The following is a 25,918-nucleotide window of genomic DNA, read 5'->3' on the forward strand; positions in this document are numbered from 1 at the left end:
GTCTCAATTTCTTTCTCTTATCTAAAGTCCAAAACAAGCGGATTCATGAAGGACAACCAATTTATCTATGACTATGTTTGAGCTCTTGCTCCTTCACCAGACAGAACCTGAATGGTGTATTTGCATCATACAATTATCATTATGATTGTCGCTCTTATTGGGCTATGAGCTAGTTTGGTCCAGTGGTTAAGGCAGCAAGCCAGAAACCAGAAGACTTAAATTCACTTTAGCCATGAAAACCAGGTGACTGTGAGTTCTGGTCCCATCTTAAGTATGAAAGTCAGTTGGGTGATCTTGGGCCAGTCATTCTCTCTTAGATCAACCCACCTTACCAAATTATTTTTGGTAGGTTAAAAATTAGGAGAAGGAAGCAATATTAGATACGTTCTTTACCTTGAGTGGTTTATAAAAAAGCATAAAGATGGGATTGTAATAGGTAATTGACAGGATAATGAAGATTTAACAGCTGATCAGCTGCTGTAAGGCTGTAAACCAAGATGATGAACTGAGGATGAGTCAGCACGGTTACTGCCACTTTAAGAAGCTATCTATATAAGGGAGGCCATGTGAGGGCATCTCTCTCTCTCTCTCTCCTCCTGTTTCTATCTCCATTGTAGTTCTCTGTGTAGAGTTGAAGATTGATTGCTTGTCTGGTATTTTCCTAACACATGTATGTATATAGAAGTCTTGTATACAAACCACTGCTGAAAGACAAAACCTCTGTGTCTCATATTTTGTTCCTTGGCTGTCTCCAAATAGTAGTCATGTTATAAACACTCTGATAAATAGCAATAGCATTTAGACTTCTATACAACTTTACAGCCCTCTCTAAATGGTTTACAGAGTCAGGATATTGCCCCTAACAATTTGGGTCCTCGTTTTACCCACCTTGGAAGGATGAAAGGCTGAGTCAACCTTGAGCCTGGGGAGATTTGAACTGCCAAATTGCAGATAGTGGGCAGTAACGGCCACACTTGTTTAAAGTGGATTTTAAACAAGTGTGTTATAGCAGGATAACCAAGGTTCCTTCTCCAATATTTCAGTCGGATTCTCCACACGTGGTGAAAGTCTCAGCTAGTCTTCTCCAGTAGGGCTGATCCTGAAGTCTCCTTGGCTTTCTAGAAAGTGATCTCGCTGTTGTAGGTCACAGCCTGTTTCTAATCTTCTCCCTCCCTCCCTTCTTCCACCCCACCCACGTTACGAGCAGAAACCTTGAGACAAACACACACTTCCCTTCCTTCGAACAGCATTTAGTGGTTTTCTTTAATCTTTTAATCTCCCAAATCTAATCTAGCAGCTGCCATCTAAACGACTTACATAAAATGGAAAGGATGAGATGTGGGCTTTTTAGCTCAAAGATGCAAACAGGCATATGGAGGAGGGGGAGTTGTAATCAAGGATAATCTGCGAAACTCCAGGCGAGGTTTATCGCTCAGGCAGGACAAAAGGTTTACTGGGAGGAATATGGATTGCAGTCTCGCAGCAAGATTAAAGAAGAGATTGCTGAGTCCAACCCACTTTTCGGTGTGGGAATTCATATCAAGATATGTCTTCAAGGAGGAACATCTTCCTTCCTCCCTCCCTCCCTCCCTCCCTTCCTTCCTTCCTTCCCTCCTTCCATTCCATTCCTTCTTCCTCCCCTTCCTTTCCCTTCTCTCACCTTATCCTTCCTCCCTTCCTTCTTCCTTCCTTCCTTTCCATTCCATTTTCCTTCTTCCCTTCTCTCTCCTTCTCCTCCCCTTTTCCTTTCTTCCTTTCTTCTTTCCTTCCTATCTTCCTTCCTTCCTTCATTCCATTCCCCTTCTTCCTTCCCTTCCTTTCCCTTCTCTCCCCTTCCCCTTCTTCCTTCCTTCCTTTCCATTCCATTCTCCTTCTTCCCTTTCCTTCTCTCTCCTTATCCTTCCCTTTTTCTTTTCTTCCTTTCTTCCTTCTTTCCTTCCTATCTTCCTTCCTTCCTTCATTCCATTCCCCTTCTTCCTTCCCTTCTTTTCCCTTCTCTCCCCTTCCCTTCCTTCCTTTCTATCCCATTCTCCTTCTTCCCCATCTCTTTCCTTTCTCTTCTCCTTCCCTTCCCTTTTTTCTTTCTTTTTCTTTCTTTCCTTCTCTTTCTTTCTTTGTTCCATTCCATGTCTTCTTCCCTTTCTTTCCTTTCTCTTCCCTTTCCCCTTCCTTCCTTCCTTCCTTCCTATTCCATTCTATTACTCTTCTTCCCTTCTCTTCCCTTGTTTCCTCCCTCCTTCCCTTCTTTCAACAAGACATCCTCATTTACACAAGACTATCATCTATTCCAAAGCATAATTGATCTGAATCACTGATCAATCTGAGTCCAATTTAAAGATGAAGAAGAATGGTGGGGGGGAGTCTTCCCAGCATTTCCCCAGAACACCCTCTTTGGTATTTTCTCCCCTGTCAATTCTCCTTCAATACAATGAAAGAGAATTTCCTCTTGAAATTCCTTTGAAAGGAAGGGAGCATTACAGTGAAATTTTCAAAGTTTTATGGTCTTGCATTCACTGAATTAAGAGAAGGCCAAAAGATTTGTGCATGGAAAGTGTTTCTGGCTATATATCCTACATTTCATTGAACAAACAGCTTCTCACCATTTTTCATTGCTCTTGGCTTCCCCTGTTTCAATTAAATCCCAAGAGAAACTGTTGTGAGGGTATTTTCAGATCAGGAAAAACAAGCTGCAGAGTTTTGCAAAGCTGTGTAAGATGTTTTCTAATAATGACACCAATTGTGGCATTCTCTGTCTCATTAACCTCTCAAGCAGAGGTGAAATGGACTTACCTTCGCTACCGGTTTGCAAATGTGAGCACGCGTGAGACCTTCCGCACATGTGCAGAGCGTCAAAAACAGGATGTGATGGAGCCTCCCGCCACCACCGGTTCGCCCAAACTGGATAGAACCGGCTGAATTGCACACTACTGCTTTTAAGCGTTCACAACAGCACTACCAAAGGAAAGTTGAAAAAAAAATTCTCAAACATCTTGAATAAAGTAGGTTTCTTATGGAGGGGGGGGGGGGGAAACCACTGAGAAATTTCAGCACTGAATTCATAATAGAATTGAACAAGGAATTGTACCAGATCTCTGCTGTCTACAGATAGTTTAATGGCAGACAGGGAGCGGCAAAGAGGAATAAAATGCTGCATGCATCATGATGCCTTCCCAGAAATGACATGAAGTTTGTAGTTGGAGAAGACTCTTGGGAGTCCCTTGGACTGCAAGAAGATCAGACCAGTCAATTCTAAAGGAAATCAAACCAGACTGGAAGGGCAACTACTGAAGCTGAAGCTCAAATACTTTGGCCACCTAATGAGAAGAGAGGACTCATAACCCTGATGTTGGGAAAGATTGAAGGCAAAAGGAGAAGTGGATGGTAGAGGATGAGAGATAACGTCATCGACACAATCAACTTGAGTTTGGGCAAACTCCAGGAGACCATGGAGGACAGAGGAGCCAGGAGTGCTGTGGTCCATGGGGTTGCAAAGAATTGGACATGACTTAACAACCTGAAGGACAGCTAATTGGTATCAGTTTATTGATATCATCATGAAGTACTGATATGGTTGGTGCACCTATCTAGTGATGCCTTTCATGTTTTAGCACAAATGGGGACTTTTTTTTTTTCTCAATTTTGTTGTATTGAAGTACAATGACAATAAAGATTATACTATACTATCAATGAATAGGATCCATTTCGCCAGGAAAATTCTATTGCACCTGGAGAAGGAAGGAAGGAAGGAAGGAAGGAAGGAAGGAAGGGGCATGATGGAAAGAAGGAAAGAAGGAAAGAGGGAGGGAGGAGGCATGATGGAAAGAAGGAAGGGAGGAGGCATAATGTAAAGAAAGACGGAAGAAAGGAAAGAGGGAGGGAGGAAGCATGATGGAAAGAAGGAAGGAAGGAAGGAAGGAAGGAAGGAAGGAAGGAAGGAAGGAAGGAAGGAAGGAAGGAAGGGTGTCAAGTTGCGGCTTCCTTGAGGGGAATAACATTCCTTTCCACGAACGTTCAAATCCCTGCCCAGCACCCACATGTCCATCACATGGTCCAATCAGGCACCATCCCAAATGGAGATACCTCCCAGTCACACCACTCCAGGTGCAGAGTAAGATGTCCTTGACTCTCTAAGAAAGGAATGTTATTTTGACTACAACTACCCCATTCCATATTATTTCCCCTCCCAGTTTCCCAGAGCAATAAATGTGGCAGGCCTGAAGGCCCAATACAAAATATGGCTTCCAAGCCTGACAGAGGGAGGGAGAGAGGAAGGAGGCATGATGGAAAGAAGGAAGGAGAGAGGGAGGGATGGAGGATTAGGATGGATGGAGGGAGGGTGGCGGGAGGGAGGAAGGAAGTGGAAGATCTAAATTGCTAGAATTTCTACAATGTTCCAGATAAGGCCCTTTCCCAACTCCCCAGGATAATTATATGAAATGGAGATTTCATATAATTATCCTGGGAAGATTTCTGAACTTCAAACACACGATCCACAGTCCTTCTTCCAGAGGTCCACTTTACATTTCCCCCAAAGGGAGGAATTCTTTTTCAGCAGACCTCTGTGAGGTATTAAAATACAATCCCTGGAATCAGCGGAAGTCCAGGGTTCTCTCAGCAGCGCTGTCATCACGTGGACAAAAGGGATGGCCAACCGCATTATCCAACATTACCCGTTTCACTAGCATGAAATGTCACTTTGTCTAACAGCAGCAATTTAGAACATTGCCTTCACTCCAGGGGGTTGACTTGAAAGGACAGCGAGTAACCTGAGAGTAACGGGAAACCCGGGGAATGCTAGATGGTAAGGGATACACCATGTCACATTACCACGTAGGTAGCAACAGCATGCCTGTAGAAAGGGAATACAGCCGGCTTAAAAAGGGGGAAAGGTCCATTTTTTGCCTGTTTTTCACCAAAACGGGTGTGTTTTTGCCTTCCCCCAGCCCTGCTGAAGCCTGCAGAGTGCTCCTGGGGGCAGGGGGCAGGGGAACAAAACCTTTTTCCCCCTTACTTATCTCTTCGAAATCTTGGTGCGTCTTATACATCGATGTGTCTTATAGTCCGAAAAATATGATATATACAGTTGGATAAGTACAGAAAAAAAAGGTTAACAAAAGAGTGACATCCTTAGTTAACTACAATAATAACAATGTTAAATGATAATATTCAATGATATAAACAGGTGTGATCTACTAGCAAAAGTAAAATGGACAGAAGCGTTCATTTGTGAGGGGTTTTTTTTGGGGGGGTGGGAATGGAGAAGGAATGTTAGATATCTTTTTAGCAATGCCAGTAGGTGGCTGTGTCCTTAAAACTCTATTAAATGAAAATGGTGGTATAGTGATAGTAAAATACCTAAATTCTAAAATGTACATTTTAAATTGAATGAAATATATGTGATTGGGGAAGAAACGCACGAAATATACCTACAACCGATGGATACGCTTTCTACAAGGTGTCACGAAAGATGATTTTTTTTGTGTGTCTTCCTTTAATAAAAACAATAAAAACTTTTTTAAAAAAGAGTGACATTTTTAGACTTGAGAAGCATTTGCTGCGCTTCCTTCTTCTTTTGGTGTGTATCTAAGCACTCGAGGTCTCAAGAATTGGCTGGGGAGAAATTCTCCTCTTGAGAGGGAAAGAGAGTTCTTGACCCAGCTTTGGCGTGTGTTTTCTGAACAGTTCATGTCAAGAGCCACTCCTTATTTCAGGGTTTTGTTGCCGAGTGTGTAACCCAAGCACTTAAGCGCCGTCTCTAAAGTCTGCGTCGAATCAAGCATCCTTCTGTGAATCACAAAAGGTCTCTTCTCCTTTTCAAATAATTATAGGCAGCTTCATGCACCCCATATACGCCAGCCAAGCTCATTCTTTTTCAAAGAATTCTTTTATTTGAGAAAGTACGAATCAATGGGAATGCCCAGAAGCATTATTTATTTAATGCCCAGAAGCATTATTTATTTTCAAGTGTTTCAATGTCCTACATAGCCTGATAGGCATTCTAATAAATTAAAGAAGAGAGACTTCGTTAGTGTACCCATCTATTTAGAATATTAGAATAACAGAGCTTGAAGGCATCCTGGGGGTCTTCTAGTCCAACCCCCTGCTTAGGCAGGAAACTCTATACCACTTCAGACAAATGGTTATCCAACATCTTCTTTAAAAACTTCCAGTGTTGGAGCATTCACAACTTCAGGAGGCAAGTTGTTCCACTGATTAATTGTTCTAACTGTCAGGAATTTTCTCCTTAGTTCTAGGTTGCTTCTCTCCTTGATTAGTTTCCACCCATTGCTTCTTGTCCTGCCCTCAGGTGCTTTGGAAAGTTTATTCTTATACAGGTTGTCCCAAAGGTGTTTTTTTTTTCAAAAGGCAACTGGACCTTGGTGTTTTTCCTTGAAGACTTTTCGCTTCTCATCCATGAAACTCTAGCAATTCTCCAGAACTGGTCAGAACCTGCTGAATACCACTTCTGGTTTGGACACTCGACAAGTGGTTCATATTTATGACAGTTGCAGTGTCCCATAATTATGTCATCCCCTTTTGTGACCTTCTGACAAGCAAAGTCAGTGGGGAAGCCAGATTCACTTAACAACCTTTTTACTAATTTAACAACTGCAGTGAGTCACTTAACAAACATGGCAAGAAAAGTCATAAAATGGGGGGAAACTCAATTAGGAACACCTTTCTCACTTAGCAACGTAAATTCAGGGCTCAGTTATAGTCGTAGGTCATGTATTTGAACTAATACTGTTTGAAAAAAATAGTATCCTAAGTGGAAGTACTTGCCGCAAGAGTTGTGCTGTAAAATGATGCACTGATTTGTTAGATTTATGAAAGCCTGGAGGTCAAGGAGCATCTAAGGGTGGGATCCATCTGTCCCATCTGGCAGACAAGTTCTTGCAGAGGGAAAAATGGGAGGAAATAAGAAGAGGCTTCTAGTAGCTGCTCAAGGCAAATTGAAAGATGCTTCTGTTAAAATCACTGTATGTCATCCTGTCTACTCTTCAAGATAAGGAAGTGAGAAAGTGAATTTCTCTGAGACTTCTGGAGCAGTAATAAATTTAAGACGGACTAAATAAAAGGGTTCCTCAGCCATATATCCAGATGTCAAGAGCTCTGCTTGCTGTCTCAAAGCTTTATATAGTCCTCAAAAGCTTGTCTATGGAGATTCTCAGTCACCCAGGTCACGCTTAGCAATAGCAATAGCAGTTAGACTTATATACTGCTTCATAGGACTTTCAGCCCTCTCTAAGCGGTTTACAGAGTCAGCATATTGCCCCCAACAATCCGGGTCCTCATTTCACCCACCTCGGAAGGATGGAAGGCTGAGTCAACCTTGAGCCGGTGAGATTTGAACCGCCGAACTGCAGCTAACAGTCAGCTGAATTGGCTGCAGTACTGCACTCTAACCACTGCGCCACCTCGGCTTGTCCCAAAGGTGCTTTTTTCATGAGGCAACTGGACTTCCTTTGTTTTTCCTGGAAGACGTTTCGCTTCTCATCTAAGAAGCTTCTTCAATTCTTGGATGAGAAGAACTGAAGCTTCTTGGCTGAGAAGCTAAACGTCTTCCACAGAAAAAGAAAGCAAGTCCAGTTGCCTCTTGAAAAAAGCACCTTGGGGGGGCCTCAAAAATTTGGTGAACTACTGCTCTCTACAAAAGGAATCCAGTGGGATTTTATGGCCTAAAGCCGTAATGGCGAACCTATGGCATGGGTACCACAGATGGCATGCGGAGCCATTTCTGAGGGCATGTGAGGTGTTGCCCTGTCAGTTCCAGTGCGCTTGGAGGGCGAAAAACCGCCCAATGCACAAACTGTAAGTTTGGGAACAGACTTCCGATTTGTGCGTTGAGCTGTTTTTCACCCTCCAGAGGCTTCAAGGAAGCCTCCTGAAGCCTCTGGAGGAAGAAAAACAACTTCCATGTTGGGCCATTTTTCGCCCTCCTTAGGGTCCTAGAAAGCCTCTAGAGACTGGGGAGGGCGAAAAACGGACCTACTGAGCCCACTGGAAGTCGGGCCATTTCCGGTTTCCAGAGGGCCTCCAGGCGGGAGGAGTTTGTTTTTGCCCTTCCCAAGCTCCAAGAAAGAAGTGTGCACATGTGTGGGACAGCGGGGGGGGGGATTGTCATGTGCGCATGCACAGGGGGCACAACACAGAGGGCATTAAAAGGGGGTGGGCACGAGAGCGCCTGAGAGAGAGCGTTTTTGTATTTTTGGCACCCGAGGCGAAAAAAGCTCACCATCACTGGCCTATAGCTTTGGCTTTTAAACAAATATATAAATAAATATCCCACCCACCCATCCCAGCTCTACCATTCCTATCAATTTCAACCACCTCTATCACCCACCAAGCAGCTTGCAGGCCAATGGACTTAATTGGAACTATTTGCAATATATAATAATAGCAGTGGTAATCTGTCCATCGACTTCCTCATGTCCATAAATTAATTCGGCTCCCTTTCTATAACATTTTACTTTTTTTTTTTAATACACCACTCCTCTTATGAACTGCATCCAATCGTTCAAGATGGTGTAGAAATCAGCCTATATTACCATTCTAATTGCCATGTTGGCTCAGAAAGTAAGGATGGGATAACACCTTCCTTTATCTAATAAACTGAAAGACACTGTCAAACCATTGAATAAATACTATTAGTATTAGTATTAGTCTTCTCATTGTTCCTATCCCCCATCTCCTCCCACTTATGACTGCAGGACTGTAGCTTTGTTGCTTGTATCCTTACTCTCTCTCTCTCTCTCTCTCTCTCTCTCTCTCTCTCTCTCTCTCTCTCTCTCTCTCTCTCTCTCTCTCTCTCTCTGTGTGTGTGTGTGTGTGTGTGTGTGTGTGTGTTTTATTTGTGCTGATAAATAAATAAAGGGAGACTAGTATAGATCTATTTCAAGCTATTTAGCTCTCATCAGCTAGCCATACCCTTACTGGGATTTGAACCTGGGCTATATTACATACTAGGCAGACTTCTAGCCATTAGGCCACAGGCTCTCATCCGTTATCAGCGAAGCCAGGGTGAAAGGTATCTATTAGATTTTTACAACCCCTGGTGAGCCCCAATTATGGGAGGAAGCTAACTGCTTACATCATCTGTCAATCGGCTCGTCACAAGAGTCCATCACGACAGAAACCCAATATTTTTACTGTTGCCTTTGGTATATTTGTGTTTTTTTTATTTGTGCTGATAAATAAATAAAGGGAGACTAGTATAGATCTATTTCAAGCTATTTAGCTCTCATCAGCTAGCCATACCCTTATTGGGATTTGAACCTGGGCTATATTACATACTAGGCAGACTTCTTCCCCATAATCGGGGCTTACCAGGGGTTGTAAAAATCTAATAGATACCTTTCACCCTGGCTTCGCTAATAACGGATAAGAGCCTGTGGCCTAATGACTAGAAGTCTGCCTAGTATGTAATATAGCCCAGGTTCAAATCCCAGTAAGGGTATGGCTAGCTGATGAGAGCTAAATAGCTTGAAATAGATCTATACTAGTCTCCCTTTATTTATTTATCAGCACAAATAAAATAAAAAAACCACAAATATACCAAAGACAACAGTAAAAATATTGGGTTTCTGTCGTGATGGACTCTTGTGACGAGCCGATTGGCAGATGATGGAAGCAGTTAGCTTCCTCCCATAATTGGGGCTTACCAGGGGTTGTAAAAAATCTATATATACATACAGCTATATATATACAGTTTCCTGATTGCTTATTTGTAACCTATGACTATCATTAAGTATTGTATCTTATGATTCTTGATGAATGTATCTTGTATTTTTATATACATTGAGAGCATATGCACTAAAGACCAATTCCTTGTGTGTCCAATCACACTTGGCCAATAAAGAATTCTATTCTATTTTATTTGTAAAAAGCAATTCCTGCTGCCCGAACCTGCCCCCACTTGGAAAAATTTTCCAGCCGGTCCGCGGAGGGTCCCACAGGAAATGTGGCTCCTAAGCCGCCTTCTTGAAGTTGCAAATCATTGCCAGAAACGGATTTTTTCGGAACAGTAAAAGAAGCCGCGTCTAACCAAGGCAAGATGTACCATTCTTCGTCTCGGTTGAAAATAAATAAATAAACAAACCCCTTCAAGCAGGATCCTGCAGGGCACGTCCTGCTGCTGTCTCCCATGCACTCCCATTAATGGCCAAAACCCAGATTGGAAAAGGCAGGAAGGTCGCCGAGGGCAGGAACAATCAATGAAATTAAGAAAATGTGTTCAGCCCAAAGTGAAGAAGACTAATAGTCCCAAAGAACAGCATCGAACTTGGAGCTGCCAAAAGCAGCTGCCGTACTGAGCAAGGTTTGATGGTCCCGTTTATCAGAGATGTCCTCAGTGCTCCTCAACTTATGACCACGATGGAGCCCCAAATTTCCATGGTTAAGCCAGGCGGTTAAGCGGGTTTTCTGCCCCACTTTAGGGCCTTTTTCGATATGGTTATTAAGCGAATTGCTGCAGTTATTAAGTAGATTGTGCGGTCGTTAAGCAAAGCTAGATTCCCCCATTGACTTTGCTTCTCAGAAGCTGGCTGGGAAGGTTGTAAAAGGTGATCACATGACCATGGGGTGCTGCAATTATCATAAATACATGCTTGAGCCGCAGTGTCGCAGTGGTCAGAATGTAGTACTACAGGCTACTTCTGCTGACTGCTGGCTGCCAGCAGTTCGGCAGTTCGATTTTCACAGGTTTCCATCCTTTTAAGTTGGGTAAAATGAGGACCCTGATTGTTGGGGGCAATATGTTGACTCTGTAAACCACTTAGAGATGGTTGTAAAGCACTATGGAGCAGTATAGAAGTCTAAGCGCTATTGCTATTGCTAGTTGCCAAGCACCTGAATTTTTATTGCATGACCATGGGGATCCTGCAACAGTCGTTAAGTGGGAAAAGCAGTCATAAGTCACTTTTTTCAGTGCTGTTGTAACATTGAATGCTTGCTAAATGAATGTCTGCAATTCGAAGACTACCTGTATTATTTATCATTAACCCACCTGGGCTCCCTTTTTTGGTTCCACAAAGATCTCAGTGTGTTTTGTTAGGGTGTCTCCTTAAAGTTGTTTTGATAGGAATCTTATGTTCTGACTGAGAACTTCCCAAGAACATGAAGCAAACTCCTTGTCCTGACAAAAACCCCTTTTATTAATGTGCTGTGAATTCTGCTCATTCACATCCGGCAAAGTCTTTCCAGGGAGGATTTACAATCACAGACCTTATCTGGCTTAGAGAGCTGCCAGGCCAATATCTGCAAAACCTGGCAAGGAGTCTCGGAGAGTCACCAAACAATTAAGCAAACTAATTGTCCCCTGAAAACTCTACTCCCCTTTCACTCCTCTTTTATTTCCTCTGGGAGGGGCCATTCATCATCCACCTGTGGCCTTACTCCCAAATCAACCCTTGTTCTTTAGCTGTTCCCTTCATCTGGCAACTCTGTGCATGCGCACACTGGGAACCGTCTTAGGGAACCGTCTTAGGCTGTTCGTCTGTCTCACTGATGTCTGACTCTGAAGGCAGCTGATAACTGGCACATGGCCCTGGCCTCATCTCTTCCTCCCACACAGAGCCCTCATCAGAGCCTTCCCAGACTCCAGGACTGGCCCATGTTCCTCCCCAACCTCCTCACTGTCCGAATCTGGAGGGACACAAGATCTTATTCTCAACCTCCCAAGGATATCAAGAGATTGCCTATTCCTGTTCCCCAAAACGGTGAGGTATTTATTTTCAGAATTCCTTATCGACCTCCCCCCACCCCCCCAAAAAAGGCAGTTCTGTGCAAGTTAAAATTCACCCTGACTGATATCTTGGATCTTGTATGTGAAAACCCTCTGCTAGCACCCTGTTGCAACTCTTGTATATAATATGCATAAGTATTTCTGTTTTACTTTGTAACTTTTTTGTAATCAAGGATCTCATTTGTATTGCAGTTTGCAAACTATTAATATTTATTTTGCCATTTATAATTGTTTTGTTTGTCTAATTAGGTCTGGGTGGTGGTTGTGTCCCTGTTGTTTATAATAATATAAAAGTTGGATTTCAGCAAGCCAGATGCTTCTAAGAAATCCCACGTCCCCATCTGTCTTGCTACTACACTGTCATCCAGAAAGTTGAAAATAGTAAGAAAAATGAGGTTGGACTGATTAGGCTTGGAAACATTTATGAATTGGGAAAGCGACTTATCAGCTGATAATAACTCCAATTACTACTTCACTAGCTAATACATACAAATAACCAAAACAATGCCTATCTGCATGGACATCACAGAAAGCAAATACAATGGTACATGGATCAAAGTCATGGCCACCAGTTATGTAACTATGGAAGATATCATGAACTTATTTTCCAAAGCACCAGAAGGAAGGACAAGAAACAATAGATGTTGAGACTTTAGAAAGAGTGCAGAGGAGAGCAGCAAAGATGATTAGGGGACTGGAGGCTAAAACATAGGAAGAACGGTTGCAAGAACTGGGTATGTCTCATCTAATGAGAAGGACTAGGGATGATACGATAGCAGTGTTTCAATATTTAAAGGGTTGCCACAAAGAAGAGGGAGTCAAACTATTCTCCAAGGCACCTGAGGGCAGAACAAGAAGCAATGGGTGGAAACTAATCAAGGAGAGAAGCAACTTAGAACTAAGGAGAAATTTCCTGACTCCAACCTGTTTTCCAAAGCAATAGAAAGTAAGACAAGAAGCAATGGGTGGAAACTAATCAAGGAGAGAAGCAACATGGAATCAAGGAGAAACATGGGGCAGTCCTGATGGGTCATTTGCTGTAAAAATGCCAGGTTATGGCATGAACTCAGAAGGAAGGGAGGAAATGTGTATTTGCAAGGCCTGTATAACAAAGATGAAAGAAGAGGGAGTGTGGACAAGTGGGGGCTCCTTTCAAAGTAGAAAACAAGAGCTGACTATAGCAATAGTAGCAATAGCAGTTAGACTTATATACCGCTTCATAGGGCTTTCAGCCCTCTCTAAGCGGTTTACAGAGTCAGCATATCGCCCCCACAGTCTGGGTCCTCATTTTACCCACCTCGGAAGGATGGAAGGCTGAGTCAACCTTGAGCCGGTGAGATTTGAACCGCTGAACTGCAGATAACAGTCAGCTGAAGTGGCTGCAGTACAGCACTCTAACCACTGCCCCACCTCTTCTCTCGGGCACATCACAAAAAGACATACTGCTAAGATAAGGAGTAGGGCTAAGGCAGTGCCAATAGAAGACTTGCTTCTATGGGGCCACCAATAGAACCTGCTCGGGCGTGTGGCCAACTGAGTTACTACCTACTCCTCTGAACCAGTCTGAACCAGTAGGAACCCACTTCTGCCTCACACCCAAACTGGGGACAATTGACAACACAATCATGACATGGATGGTTACCTATCTTCAAGAAACTTTAAAAGATTACATTTTTGTAACAAAACATTCTTTACTCTTAAAAAGAAACTTGAAAAAATTAAAAGCACAAAGCTAAAAACGTCAACCCAGAAGAAAAAGAAATAAAATGTCTATCTTATACAGTATTTTATACTTAACAATAGTCACTGGTTTAACAATGAATTTCACTATTGCAATATGAACAGAACCGGATATTATTGTAAACCATTACAGAATATCTGCTGTTAGTAATAGATATAACTGTACACTTTGATTGGTAGAAAATATTGCTTTTTCCCCCCCAAAACTGATAGACAACAGACTTCCAACGATCCTTCCTTCACATCGGGAATAATATTACTTTTTCCAATTTCTTAAAATAATTATTTTTACCACCCCACATCTCAGTACAACCACAATCCCTGATCTACAGTCACATTCCATAGCGTTGGCATATAATTCAATACTACATTAATGTTTAAAGATTTTACAATAGTCCACATTAACAGGCTATCCCAACAAGATACTAAATGATCACCTGGTCATATTATGTGAGTCAGTGAACCCTCAAATTTCTTACACCATTAAAAAGTCTGATGTTCATGCTTCCAGGTACATTTTTTGGGGAGTCCAAGACTAACCCTCACCCAGAGAAGATTTTAGTTGTCCCCATAGGCCAGTGATGGCAAACCTTTTTCGCCTCGGGTGCCAAAAGCAACAGCCTCCCCCACCCCCCCACCCCCGAGGCCCTCCGAGGCCAGAAACAGCCTGTTTTCCAGCTTCTGAGTTATCCGTTCAGGCATTTTTCTCCCTCTGGAGGCTTCAGGAGGCTTCCCTGACAATGTTCCCTCTATTTTTTTTTCCAGTGTGTGTGGAAAAGTATAGTGTTTGAGCGGCACATTTTCATGCCCGAGCACCTGAATTTTTTTCACAGATGTTTCACAGAGCAATTGATTTATAGGATCCAAATTGGAACGGAGAAAAATGGTTTTGTGCATGTGTGAGAGAGAGAGAGAGTGTGTGTGTGTGTGTGTGTGTGTTTGAGTGAGCGAGGGATCCAGTAAGGGAACTGCACCTATTTAGAAAAGGTAAATTATTGCAAACATGATCAGTCGAAGATAAGTATGGGGATAGGTTGGGCGGTAGAGAGAAAGTGCTAAAAGAGTGGGAGAGAGGAAGACAGGAAGAAAAATGAGGGAAGAGAGAGAGAAAGAGACAGAGAAGGAGAGAGAAAGTGACAGAAGAGTGGGAAAGAAGGAGAGAGAGAGACAAAGAGAAAGAGGGTGAGAGAGACAGAAAGAGACACAGAGGAGAGAGAAGGGAGAAGGAGAGAGAAAGTGACAGAAGAATGGAAAAGAAAGAGAAATTAAAGAGAGACAAAGAGAAAGAGGATGAGAGACAGAGAGAGAAAAGAGGAAAGAGTAAGAGAGAACATGTCATTTCAGCCCTGAGGTGCAAATATTCTCTTTGATTGGTAATTTTATTTGTCCATTTACTATCCAATAATCTCATTTCTCCTTAAGTTCATCAAGAATTCCCTTCTTTTTATTGAATTTATCACAATACCTTGAGAACAACTTTTTCAGCATAGCTTTACAGCTATTTAAAATATATAGTAATTTAGGTCTGGTTTTCAGAACATTAATCTATTTATGTCACTAAGTACAAAGAAACAGAATTCAGAAAGATGGCTTCCCTTTTTGTAATTGCCTATTGTCTGCTTAATTTTCTACCTACATTTTTGATAACTGATATTCACTGTTGACCCAAGAAGCCCATCGTAGAAAGAACTATGAACTTTGTTAGGTTTCCATGGAATGAAGTTTGATCTTTTTCTCAACCATACAGTAGCATATTCTTTCTAAGGAGGATATAATCAAGATAGTCCATAATTGGCTATCAATCTAACAGTATGGCGATTGACAATCTCTTTATATTTCAACTCTAACTCTTTCAGTCTTAAAGGTTTGGTGAGGAGAAATCCAAAAATTCTTTTAAAGAGGAAAAAAAATGCTTGCACAATTGCATCCATGGAGATATGCATATATACACAACACACAGAGAAACAAACTTAACGAAGTGCTAAGTCTGCCCACCAACTAACTAACTCTCTCTCTCTTTCTCTCTTAATGCTAGAGAGAGAGGGGGGCGAGGGAGAGAGAGAGGGAGAGTGAGGGAGAGCTTTCGATCTGCTGCCCAACGACTGAACGGAGAAGCGAAGAGGCAGAGAGACGAGGCAGGAGAGATGAAGTGGGAGCCAAGCCGGGTTATTCCTTCCAAGAGGCAACTTTCCCATTGAATGACTCGCTGCCCTAGACTCGAGGAGACCCTCTGCAGTCCCTCTCGTGTGGCCAGGATGCCAGCGAGAGTGTTGGGCTGAAGGAAGGAGGGATACACACGCTCATGCTCTTCCTCTCCCCCCCGCTCTCTCTCGCAAATGGCAAATCTGAGCAGCCGCTGCTGGGAACCCATCCCATGCCTTCTCCCAACCCCCACACCCATTCTCTTTCTGCCTTGTCCTAGAACTGATTGCTGTCTCCAGGCTGGATCTCCTCTCCTATTATCGTGGAAGGCGTCTCACAAAAACCACTGCGCAGCAGTTGGAAACTGCTGTGCAGTGTTTTGTTGCCAAGTGCGCGGCCGCGCACCCGGGCAGCTTAGAGGGAACATTGTTCCCTGAGGCCTCCAGAGGGAGAAAAACAGCCCAATGCAAAAAACGGAAGTCCATTCCCGAACTTCCGGTTTGCGCATCGGGCGGTTTTTTGCTCTTCGGAGGCTTCAGGGAAGCTCCGGAGGGCGAAATAAGCCAAAAATCAAGGCCAAAAATCAGCTGGCCAGCACGTGCATGCGCGCTACAGCTGACAGGGCAACATCTCACATGCCCTCAGAAATGGCTCCATGTGCCACCTGTGGCACACATACCATAGGTTTGCCATCACAGCCATAGTCTTTTCATTGGGGAAGAGAGAACAGCCTCTTATAGGAAGTTAGCACCCACCCCGCTCCTAGAGAAAAATGAAATATTTTAGGAAATATTAAAAGGACAGAATATTTTCCCTAAAAGGGGAAATTCACCCCCCCACCCAACCTTTGTCAATGGACCATTAAGGCCTGAGACAGTCTATTAGTATAATATACTCTTTATTGTCATTATACAAAATAAATACAACAAAATTGGTTTTCTACATAACAATGTAGAGAGCCATAGGAGGAATTGCCCAAAGCCCTTTCATTACATCATCATCCAGCAAGGCTCAACCAAGCTGGGGGGACAGGACAGCCTACAGAGTTGCTCCTGCATGGCCTCATGGGAGTCTGACAACCAATCAGAATACAAGCTCAAATTCAAACGCCCAGAGAGGGCATAAAAGCAGGGCACTCTCAGCATCTCTTCCTTTTCCCCCCAGGACCTCATATCATGTGGTTCTGTCCATCATCAATAAACCATTCTAAGCAACTTCCAGAAAGACATTTCTTCCAACAGTTAGCTTATATAATTTGTGTACATCTCATAGATTACATCTCCCTGCCCTCTATTAATCTAAATAACTCTGGTCTACCTAATATAGCTTCCCAGGAGGTCGGAGTATACTTCAGCAATTTGTTGGTGGCTGCAACTGGAGCACTGGAAATGGAATTAAAGATAATCTCATTTGGGAGAGGGGGGAGGAAGGAAGGGGGGAGGAGGAGGAGGAGATTTTGTAAAGGAATAATTCTCCGGTCTACTTAAATTAGCTTCCTAGGAGATCAGAATATACTTCAGCAATCGGCTGGTGGCTGCAATTGGAGCACTGGAAATGGAGTTAAAGATGATCTCATTTGGAGGGAGGGAGGGAGGGAGGGAGGTGTAGGAAGTTAGCACTCACCCCTCTCCTAAGAAAATGAGATATTTTAGGAAAGATTAAAAGGACAGAATATTTCCTCTAAAAGCAATAGCAATAGCAGTAGACTTATATACCGCTTCATAGGCCTTTCAGGCCTCTCTAAGCAGTTTACAGAGAGTCAGCATATTGCCCCCAACAATCTGGGTCCTCATTTTACCCACCTCGGAAGGATGGAAGGCTGAGTCAACCCTGAGCCGGTGAGATTTGAACCGCTGACCTGCTGATCTAGCAGTAGCCTGCAGTGCTGCATTTAACCACTGCGCCACCTTGGCAGAAACTCACCCTCCCTTTGTCAATGGGCCATTAAGGCCTGAGCCAGACTATTCTACATAACAAAGACCTACCTCCTTCAGGAAGAGCCATAATAGGAATCCCAAAGCCCTTTCATTACATCATCACCCAGCAAGAGTCAACCAAGCTGGGGACTCAGGACAGCCTACAGAGTTGCTCCTGCATGGCCCCATGGGAGTCTGACAACCAATCAGAATACAAGCTCAAATTCAAACGCCCAGAGAGGGCATAAAACCAGGGCACTCTCAGCATCTCTTCCCCCTTTTTTTTCTTCACCCAACATCTTCAAGGCATGTGATCCTGTCCACCATTAAACCATCTTTTCAAGCAACTTCCATGAATCCAGTTTTTCCCCCCCACTTGTAACTGAACCCAGGTTATTTCTTCCAACAGAGGGAGGGAAGAGGAGGAGTTTTTGTAAAGGAATAATTCTTGCGATCTTGGCAAATCAGAATATTACTCCGTTCACTGTGACGAGATGATTAAGGCTTATCCTGATCTGAAGATCCGAAGACTATTATAGATCTTTCTGCATGCAAAGTGTGTGGTCCCTGGCTCTTCTCCCCTTCCAGGGAGTCGCTAGCCTATCTGTGAATTGTTAGTTGCCCCGGTTGCTAAAGCATAACGCAAATGAATTTTCAGAAAAGCAGAAGCACTTTTCCTGTAAAGGGAAACATAATTGATGCATGGGTTCCTAAAAGCAAGGGCTTATTTATTTCCAGTCTCCCACAGAAACCTGAAAATGGTCAGACTCCTTTAATCAACAGCAGAGGGGTGATGTAATTGTGTGAAGTCTAAAGCTCTTTTTCTGAATCATCGTCCAAGGGTACATCGCCCTAATTCAAAACATGTGCCATGGCCAGAAGAAAGGGGAAATCGAACCAAAACCATGCTTTGAATGCATCAGTTTTGCAGAAATTAAATTTTACTCAGATCTGGAGTGAGCAGTGGAAATTGCTCACAATAGCATTTAGACTTATATACCGCTTCATAGTGCTTTTACAGCCCTCTCTAAGCGGTTTAGACTGTCAGCCTATTGCCCCCAACAATCTGGGCCCTCATTTTACCGACCTTGGAAAGATGGAAGGCTGAGTCTGAACCTTGAGCCGGTTAGGATTGAACTGGTGGCACTTGGCAGGCTTAGCCTGTAATATTACATTCTAACCACTGTGCCACCATGGCTGGCAGAAAAGATATAGAAAGGTGTTGTGGCCCAGCAGGAGCCGTTGGAGCCGCCATCAGACTCCGACAGCGAGGGGCCCTATGAGTCAGCCCTGGAGGATGTGGAGGACCCTGGACAGGGTTCCGACTCTGAGTAGGGCGCAGAGAGACTGGTTGGCCACCAGGTGGCGCCTGAGCCTTGGACCAGTGGGGAGGAGACAAGGGAGAGTAATCCAGAAAGCAGCAGTGAGTTGTTCCTGGATGCACGCCATCGAAGAGCTACTCGGGGTCAAGAACAATTATGCAATTGCAGGAGGTAATTGCGCTCAGCTGGTGGTCAGGCTCCTCTCCAGATTATAAAAAAGACTGCTTGTGGCACACCCCTTTTGCAGAAGTCAACGCATTGACTAAAGAGAACGTAATAACTTGGCAGGCTGGATTGCTGCCAAGGTTTGTCTGAATTGCTGCCAAGGTTTGTCGGACTTGCTGCCAAGGTCCTTATCTGTTTGTTTGCTTGGCTTTCAGCCACCGATATTCTGGTCTTGCTATTAAAGGACATTCTAATTAAGCTTGTCTTGTCTTTCATTACTGGACGGAGGAGGGGGTCAGGGTCAGGTAGAAAAGATATAAAGAAAAATCTAACTCCTTGCTAACATCTAGTGGTCATCTTAATTTTTGCAATCCAAATTCAGTTGTTCTGTTGCAGAACATTGACAGCCCAGAACCCAGAACCAAAAAGTTGGAAGGTGGAAGAACCTAAAGTAAAGAAAATAGATCTTTATGCCCTATTCATGGACCAATCACAGCACTGAAATGCTCTGGAATTCCATCTTTAAATCGTACGTTCTAAAGAGATTCAAAGTTGCTTGCCTTTAATGGCCATAGGTTGCTAGCCCAACTCCTTAACCACAATAAATAATTCACAATTAATATTTCAAAACAGATATATATATTAAGTTTAGTTTAACTTAATGGAAAAGCAGAAAGGAATAAACAAGCAGGTATGTACAGGTAGTCCTAGACATGCCTACGATTGAGCCTTTCAGTTGCTATGTGAAATACTTGTTAAGTGAATTTTCCCCATTTTACAACTTCACATTTGTTAAGTAAGTCACTGTAGTTGTTAGGTTAGTAGCAGTAGCATTAGCAATAGCACTTAGACTTATGTATTGCTTCCCAGTGCTTTACAGCCCTCTCTAAGTGGTTTACAGAGTCAGCATATTGTTCCCAAACAATCTGGGTCCTCATAGAAACATGGTTGTTAAGTGAATCTGACTTCCCCATTGACTTGGCTTGCCACAAGGTCATAAAATGTGACCACAGGGGTGACAGGACACACAACTGTCATAAATAGCAATAGCAATAGCAGTTAGACTTATATAACGCTTCATAGGGCTTTCAGCCCTCTCTAAGCGGTTTACAGAGTCAGCATATTGCCCCTAACAACAATCCGGGTCCTCATTTTACCCACCTCGGAAGGATGGAAGGCTAAGTCAACCCTGAGCCAGTGAGATTTGAACAGCCGAACTGCAGAACTGCAGTCAGCCGAAGTAGCCTGCAGTGCTGCATTTAACCTCTGTGCCACCTCAGCTCTCTAAATGAGTCACTTGCCAAGTGTCTGAATGTTGATCATGTGCTACAACAGTCGTAAGTATGAAAAATGGTGCTGTTGCTCTTTTCAGTGCTGTTGCAACTGTGAACAGTCACTAAATAAACTGTCGTAAGTCGAGGACTAGCCGTACTTGAAAGGAAAGCTAAAAAGCTCAAATGCAAACATGGCCTTCTAGTTGTAGGGATGCTGCATTTTGTGTATGTGTTGCTGGGATTCTAAACTGGGAGAGTTACTTTCATATCCTTGTCATCATTTATTTTTTATTGATGTCAATTGTAAATTGTGTTTTAATTTGATTGTTGTGAGCTGCCCAGAATTGTTGACAACTGGCCAGCATGCAGGTTTAATAAATTATTAATATTATAGGCAGATGTACAGTCGGCCAGACTTTTAGTTTGGAATTGGCATTTTTATCCACCTATCAAGTCCTTGATAGATGGACCTGGGATACACAGATGTTAATAATATAAAGGTATTGTAACTGGATGTAAGCTGTTCCAAGTGAAGCTGCCTTTTGCAATTGACTGGTGGTGATTTTGTCAATGCCGATGGAGTTCAAATATTGATCCAATTGTTTTGGGATTGCAACCAAGGCACATATTAGCATTGGAACTACATTTATCTTCCTTTGTCACAGTTGCTCTACTTCTATTTGCAGGTCTTTATATATTGTGTCATTTTTCCATTTCTTTAACTTTCATTTTGCTGCGTCCGATTACTGCCACGTTCACTATTCAATTTTTTAAAAATCTTTCTTATCAACAATCGTTAAGTCTGGGTTATTTTGTAAGCAGGTGCTTGTCTGTCTGAATTCTAAAGTCCAAGGACAATTTGGGCTTCTCTGTTTTCTATTTCATTGTCTGTTTTGTGGTTCTGCCAGTTGTTGCTTTCAGGAAAATGGTATTATTATTATTATTATTCTATTGGAGAATCAGAAGGGGCATTGGCAGGGGTCAGGAGTTGGCAACCTTAAACACTCAAAAAGCCACAAAGGTCCTAACTGGAAGTCGCCCTTTCAATTCTGGGGCTGACTGGAAGTTCGGTTCCCCCACCATAGAGTCTCCTCCTAGCGCAGCATCCTTTTCTCCCTACCCGTCCTGACCAAAAATCCTATCAATTGTGGAGCCGACTGGTGACAGGGAGCCACAGCAGAGGGATGAAAGAGCCACATGCAGCTCCAGAGCCGCAGGTTGCTGACCCCTGGCTTAGTTCCTTTGGCATGATCCAAAAGGATTCCTTCCATATCCTCATATTTTTAGATCTCTAAATGCCACCCATGCCAATTTTCACGATTGTGCATCCGTCACTGTTCAAGAGAATAACACTTACTTCTTTCAGATAAGTGGAATAGCTTAATCTCTCACTGAAGAATAAACAAGAGGAACCAAATCTGGTTTCCTTTTCTTCCAGAGAAACAGTCTGCTTTTAGCAAGAAAATCAGGAGGGGGAAATTTGAACATTGTTATGCCTTAGTCTGCAGAGGGGGCTAGAACCTAAGAAGTTTTTTCCTGTAAATTTCTCTTTGTTGGAAAAAAAAAATCAGGTATCTTAATATTTATAATAATCCGTGCAATAACTGTCAGCATCCAGAGATGGAAAAATATGCAACAGGGGAATGGAAGATTGCACTAAAAAAAGGGAGAAAGCCATAATGATTGTTATACATTCTTCACTCCATTTCAGGCTTTAATTTAAAATTGAGGACAGCAAAATTTGAGCTACGTTCACACAATATATGCAAGCAATTAAAAAAAATTAACGGATTCAATTGCATATAACCAATGACTAGTGTTTACCTGGGTGTGTCATATAGGTAGTCCTAGACTTACAATAGTTTGTTCAGTGACCGTTCAAAGTTACAACTGCACTGAAAAAAAGTGACTTTTTCACAGTTATGACTTTCCCGACATTCCCATGATCAGGACATCAAAATTCAGATGCTTGGCAACTGGTTCACAGTTATGACCGTTGATATGTCCCAAGATCACGTGACTATCTTTTTTGCCACCTTCTGACAGGCAAAATCAACGGGGAAGCCAGATTCACTTAACAACTGGGCTGCTAACTTATCAGCTGCAGCAATTCACTTAGTAACTGAAGCAAGAAAGGTCGTAAAATGGAGCAAAATTCACTTAACCAATGTTTCTACAATATAAATTTTGGGCTCGATTGTGGCTGTACGTCGATATGCTTGTGTGAGTTTGAGTGTGTGTGTGTGTGTGTGAGAGAGAGAGAGAGAGAAAGAGAGGGCACAAATTTAGCCTATTTGTCTAAATTTATGGGTCAATGTATTGTAATAAGCTAAAAAAAGGGGGTGACCTAATTAACTAAGTTAATAATTGTGTGAATTCTTTCATTTTGGATAGCCTCATTTCTGTTTTGCTGAAGAGAATTTAGAAGACACATTTAACTTGTTGGTGATGCAAGAGATGTATCTGGTTTGTTTGTTTAAAGGGGGATTAGGACTAAAACAAAAATACAGTTGAAGCCAAGACCACAAACCCTGCCCAGCACACACACACAAACACACACACACAAATCCCTTCTTTTCACTAGCACAGTGCAGTGCTTTTAATTCATTGATTCTGGTCCTGCCCCTTGAGACAATGCAATATAATTCCTTCTTAAGTCTGATAACCTCTCACATTTTTTGAAGAATGATGTAATTTCTCTCCTTGATTGTTTTTTTGTTTTTGTTTTTTTTCCCCTGTAGGCAAAACATTTGAGATCTTTTAGCTGTTTCTCATCAGATTTAGCTTATTGGAGTTTTATAGCGATTTCTTTCTTTCTTTTAATTGGTATTTATTAGATTTTCAAAAACCTGAGAGTTTAGAAGGCAGTCTGCGGTTTCAGGCAGGAGCAAGCAAAACATCTAAGAGCAATTCAACCTCAGTGTGAAGACTTTCTGAGAAAGAGAACTCACAATTTCACAGGCAGGGGACAATGACACAAAACCACTCACGAACCCAGCAACTACAGGACATCCCAGATAGAAACACATTTAGTTTAAGAAACCATATGCATCTGCAAACACGTGCGTGTTCCGAATGCAAAATGCTGCTAAGCCCTATTACCTGTATGTTTCGGAATATAAGATGCACCTTTTTCCCTCAAAAAAGAAGTGAAAATCTGGGTGTGTCTTATACATTGAATACAGCATTTTTGGCCTCCTGAAACTCCGCCCACTTTGCAAAAATGGCCGTGCATTGCCTTTAGGAGGCTTCCAGAGGGCTCCTGGGGGCTGGGGAGGGCAGAAATGAGTAAAAAATGGGCCGTTTTTTTGCTCATTTTTGCCTTCTCCCCAGCCCCCAGGAGTACTCTACAAGCCTCCTAAAGGCTATGCATGCTTTTTTTTGACCCCCCAAAAAACGGGTCCGTTTTTGCGAAAAACAGGCTGTTTTGGGGAGGTCTGCAGAGTGCAAAACCTTTTTTTTTCATTTGCCTCTTCAAAATTATACTCCGGTGCATCTTATATTATTTAGTCAAGCATGTATGAGATAACAGGTATTAAGTATAAACATGGACATGAACAAGGAAATGAGTACAATAAATGGAGATAGCAGGACAGGGACGGCACGCTGGTGCTGTCAGCCTCTGCTTTGCTGCTGCTTCGGCTGCCATTGAAACGGGGAGGGGGGGGCATGGTATTTGGGAGGGGAATACTAATTGTGCTGGAGGAAGAATCTGGAGTTTCTGCTGTCTGTCTTACTGCGCATGCGGAGGAGGTTTCCCGCCAAGGCCAACGGCACCGACATTCCATCTGGGTGATGCCTTTCGAAGTTATCTCACACCTGACATTTGGGAGAATTATGATTGGACTGTAACTGGGATGCTAAGGGGTGGGAAATGGGTTATTCTATATATCATTTGCTTTCGCGCCTAAATAATCAGTCTTCGCTTTGCTACGCTTCTAATCATTTACTTTTACATTTACTTTTAGTAAAAGTACACTTGATTTCTATCAATGGAGTCTCGTGGTTTTCTTTCCTAATTATTAAATGGAGTGCTGACAGTTGCGCTTTACGGACCTCTGAGGAGTGGTGTGAGGTCCACGGTAGACACTTTAAGGTTGAAGCTGTGGGGGTTTGAGGATGCAACAACAGAATCAGGTAGAGCATTCCAGGCATTGACCACTCTCTTGTTGAAATCGTATTTTCTGCAAACAAGTTTGGAGCAATTTACCTTGAGTTTCATCTATTGTTTGCTTGTATATTATTGAGGTTGAAGCTGAAGTAGTAGTTGACAGGTAGGACATTGTAGCAGACAATTTTGTGTACTTAGATCAGACTGTAGGCGGCGTAGTTCCAGGTTGTCCAAGCCCAAAATTTCGATCCTGGTGGTATAAGGGATTCTATTGTGAGCAGAGGAGCGGAGGACTCTTCTTGTGAAATACTTCTGGACCAGCTCAATTGTATTAATGTCCGATGTACAGTGTGGATTCCAGGCGGACGAGCTGTATTCGAGAATTGGTCTGGCAAAGGTTTTGTATGCCCTAGTTTGCAGTACAACGTTACCGGAGAAGAAGCTTCACAAAATTAGGTAACATTTTAAGATTGTTTTTTTCCCCTTTGTATGCTGGTTGGGGAATTGTGAGAATTAAAATCTGTATGCTAGGGAACTGTAGGAATTGAAATCCAGATTTCTTAGTTTCCAAGGTTGAGAAATACAGTTAGTCCTCAACTTACAACAGTTCATTTAGTGACTGTTCATAGTTACAACGACACACACAAAAAAGTGACTCATGACCATTTTTCACAGTTATGACCTTTGCGGCATCCCCATGATCGTGCGAACAAAATTCGAGCACTTGGCAACTGGTTCACATTTATGACGGTTGCAGCGTCCTGGGGTCATGGGATCCCCTTTTGCGACCTTCTGACAAGCAAAGTCAATGGGAAAGCAGGATTTGCTTAACAGCCAGGTTACCAACTTATCAACTGCAGTGATTCCCTTAACGCCTGTGGCAAGAAAGGTCACAAAATGGGGCAAAACTCACTTAACAAATATCTTGCTTAACAATAGAAATGTTATTGGGCTCAATTGTGGTCCTAAGTCGAGGACTACCTCTACTGAAATACAATATATCACAGAAGTAAGTACACCCCATCACATTTTGTAAATATTTAAGTAGATCTTTTCATGTGACAACACTGAAGAAATGATACTTAATCTTGGTTTGGTCCAAATCTTGTTTAAACCGGAAATTTTTCTTCTAGGTATAATACCGGAGGGGTTTAAGAAAGATACACTTTATTTAATTATACATGTTCTAACTGTGACGCGCATAACTTATGCACAATATTGGAAAAAAGAAAATACACCATCAGAGCTAGATATAATCAGAAAAGTGTTGGCCTGTGCGGAAGCAAATAGGCTCACTCTTGAACTTAAAAATAAAGGGGAATCAGAATATATTTTTTTTATAGTTAAAATGTTTTTATTTTCCATTTTTCATTTTCATACAGTCACATATATACTGTGCATAACCGGGGCCATACAACATTAAACAATAATCACAGCAGTTCCTCTTGTCAACAATACCCCCAGAAATATAAATAAAATAAAACTCAAACTCAAAGTCAAATAGA

General features: G+C 42.5%; 1 protein-coding gene across 1 annotated transcript in view; it reads right to left on the reverse strand.

Moving 5' to 3' along the window:
* AUTS2 (activator of transcription and developmental regulator AUTS2) overlaps nt 1-25,918 on the reverse strand; it is a 1,079,640-nt gene that overhangs the window by 806,838 nt on the left and 246,884 nt on the right. The window lies entirely within an intron of this gene.

Source organism: Thamnophis sirtalis, unplaced genomic scaffold (genome assembly GCF_051295495.1).
Source record: "Thamnophis sirtalis isolate CommonGarterSnake01/CBP01778 unplaced genomic scaffold, rThaSir2_p1.2 scaffold_6, whole genome shotgun sequence".
Taxonomy (NCBI): Eukaryota; Metazoa; Chordata; class Lepidosauria; order Squamata; family Natricidae; genus Thamnophis; species Thamnophis sirtalis.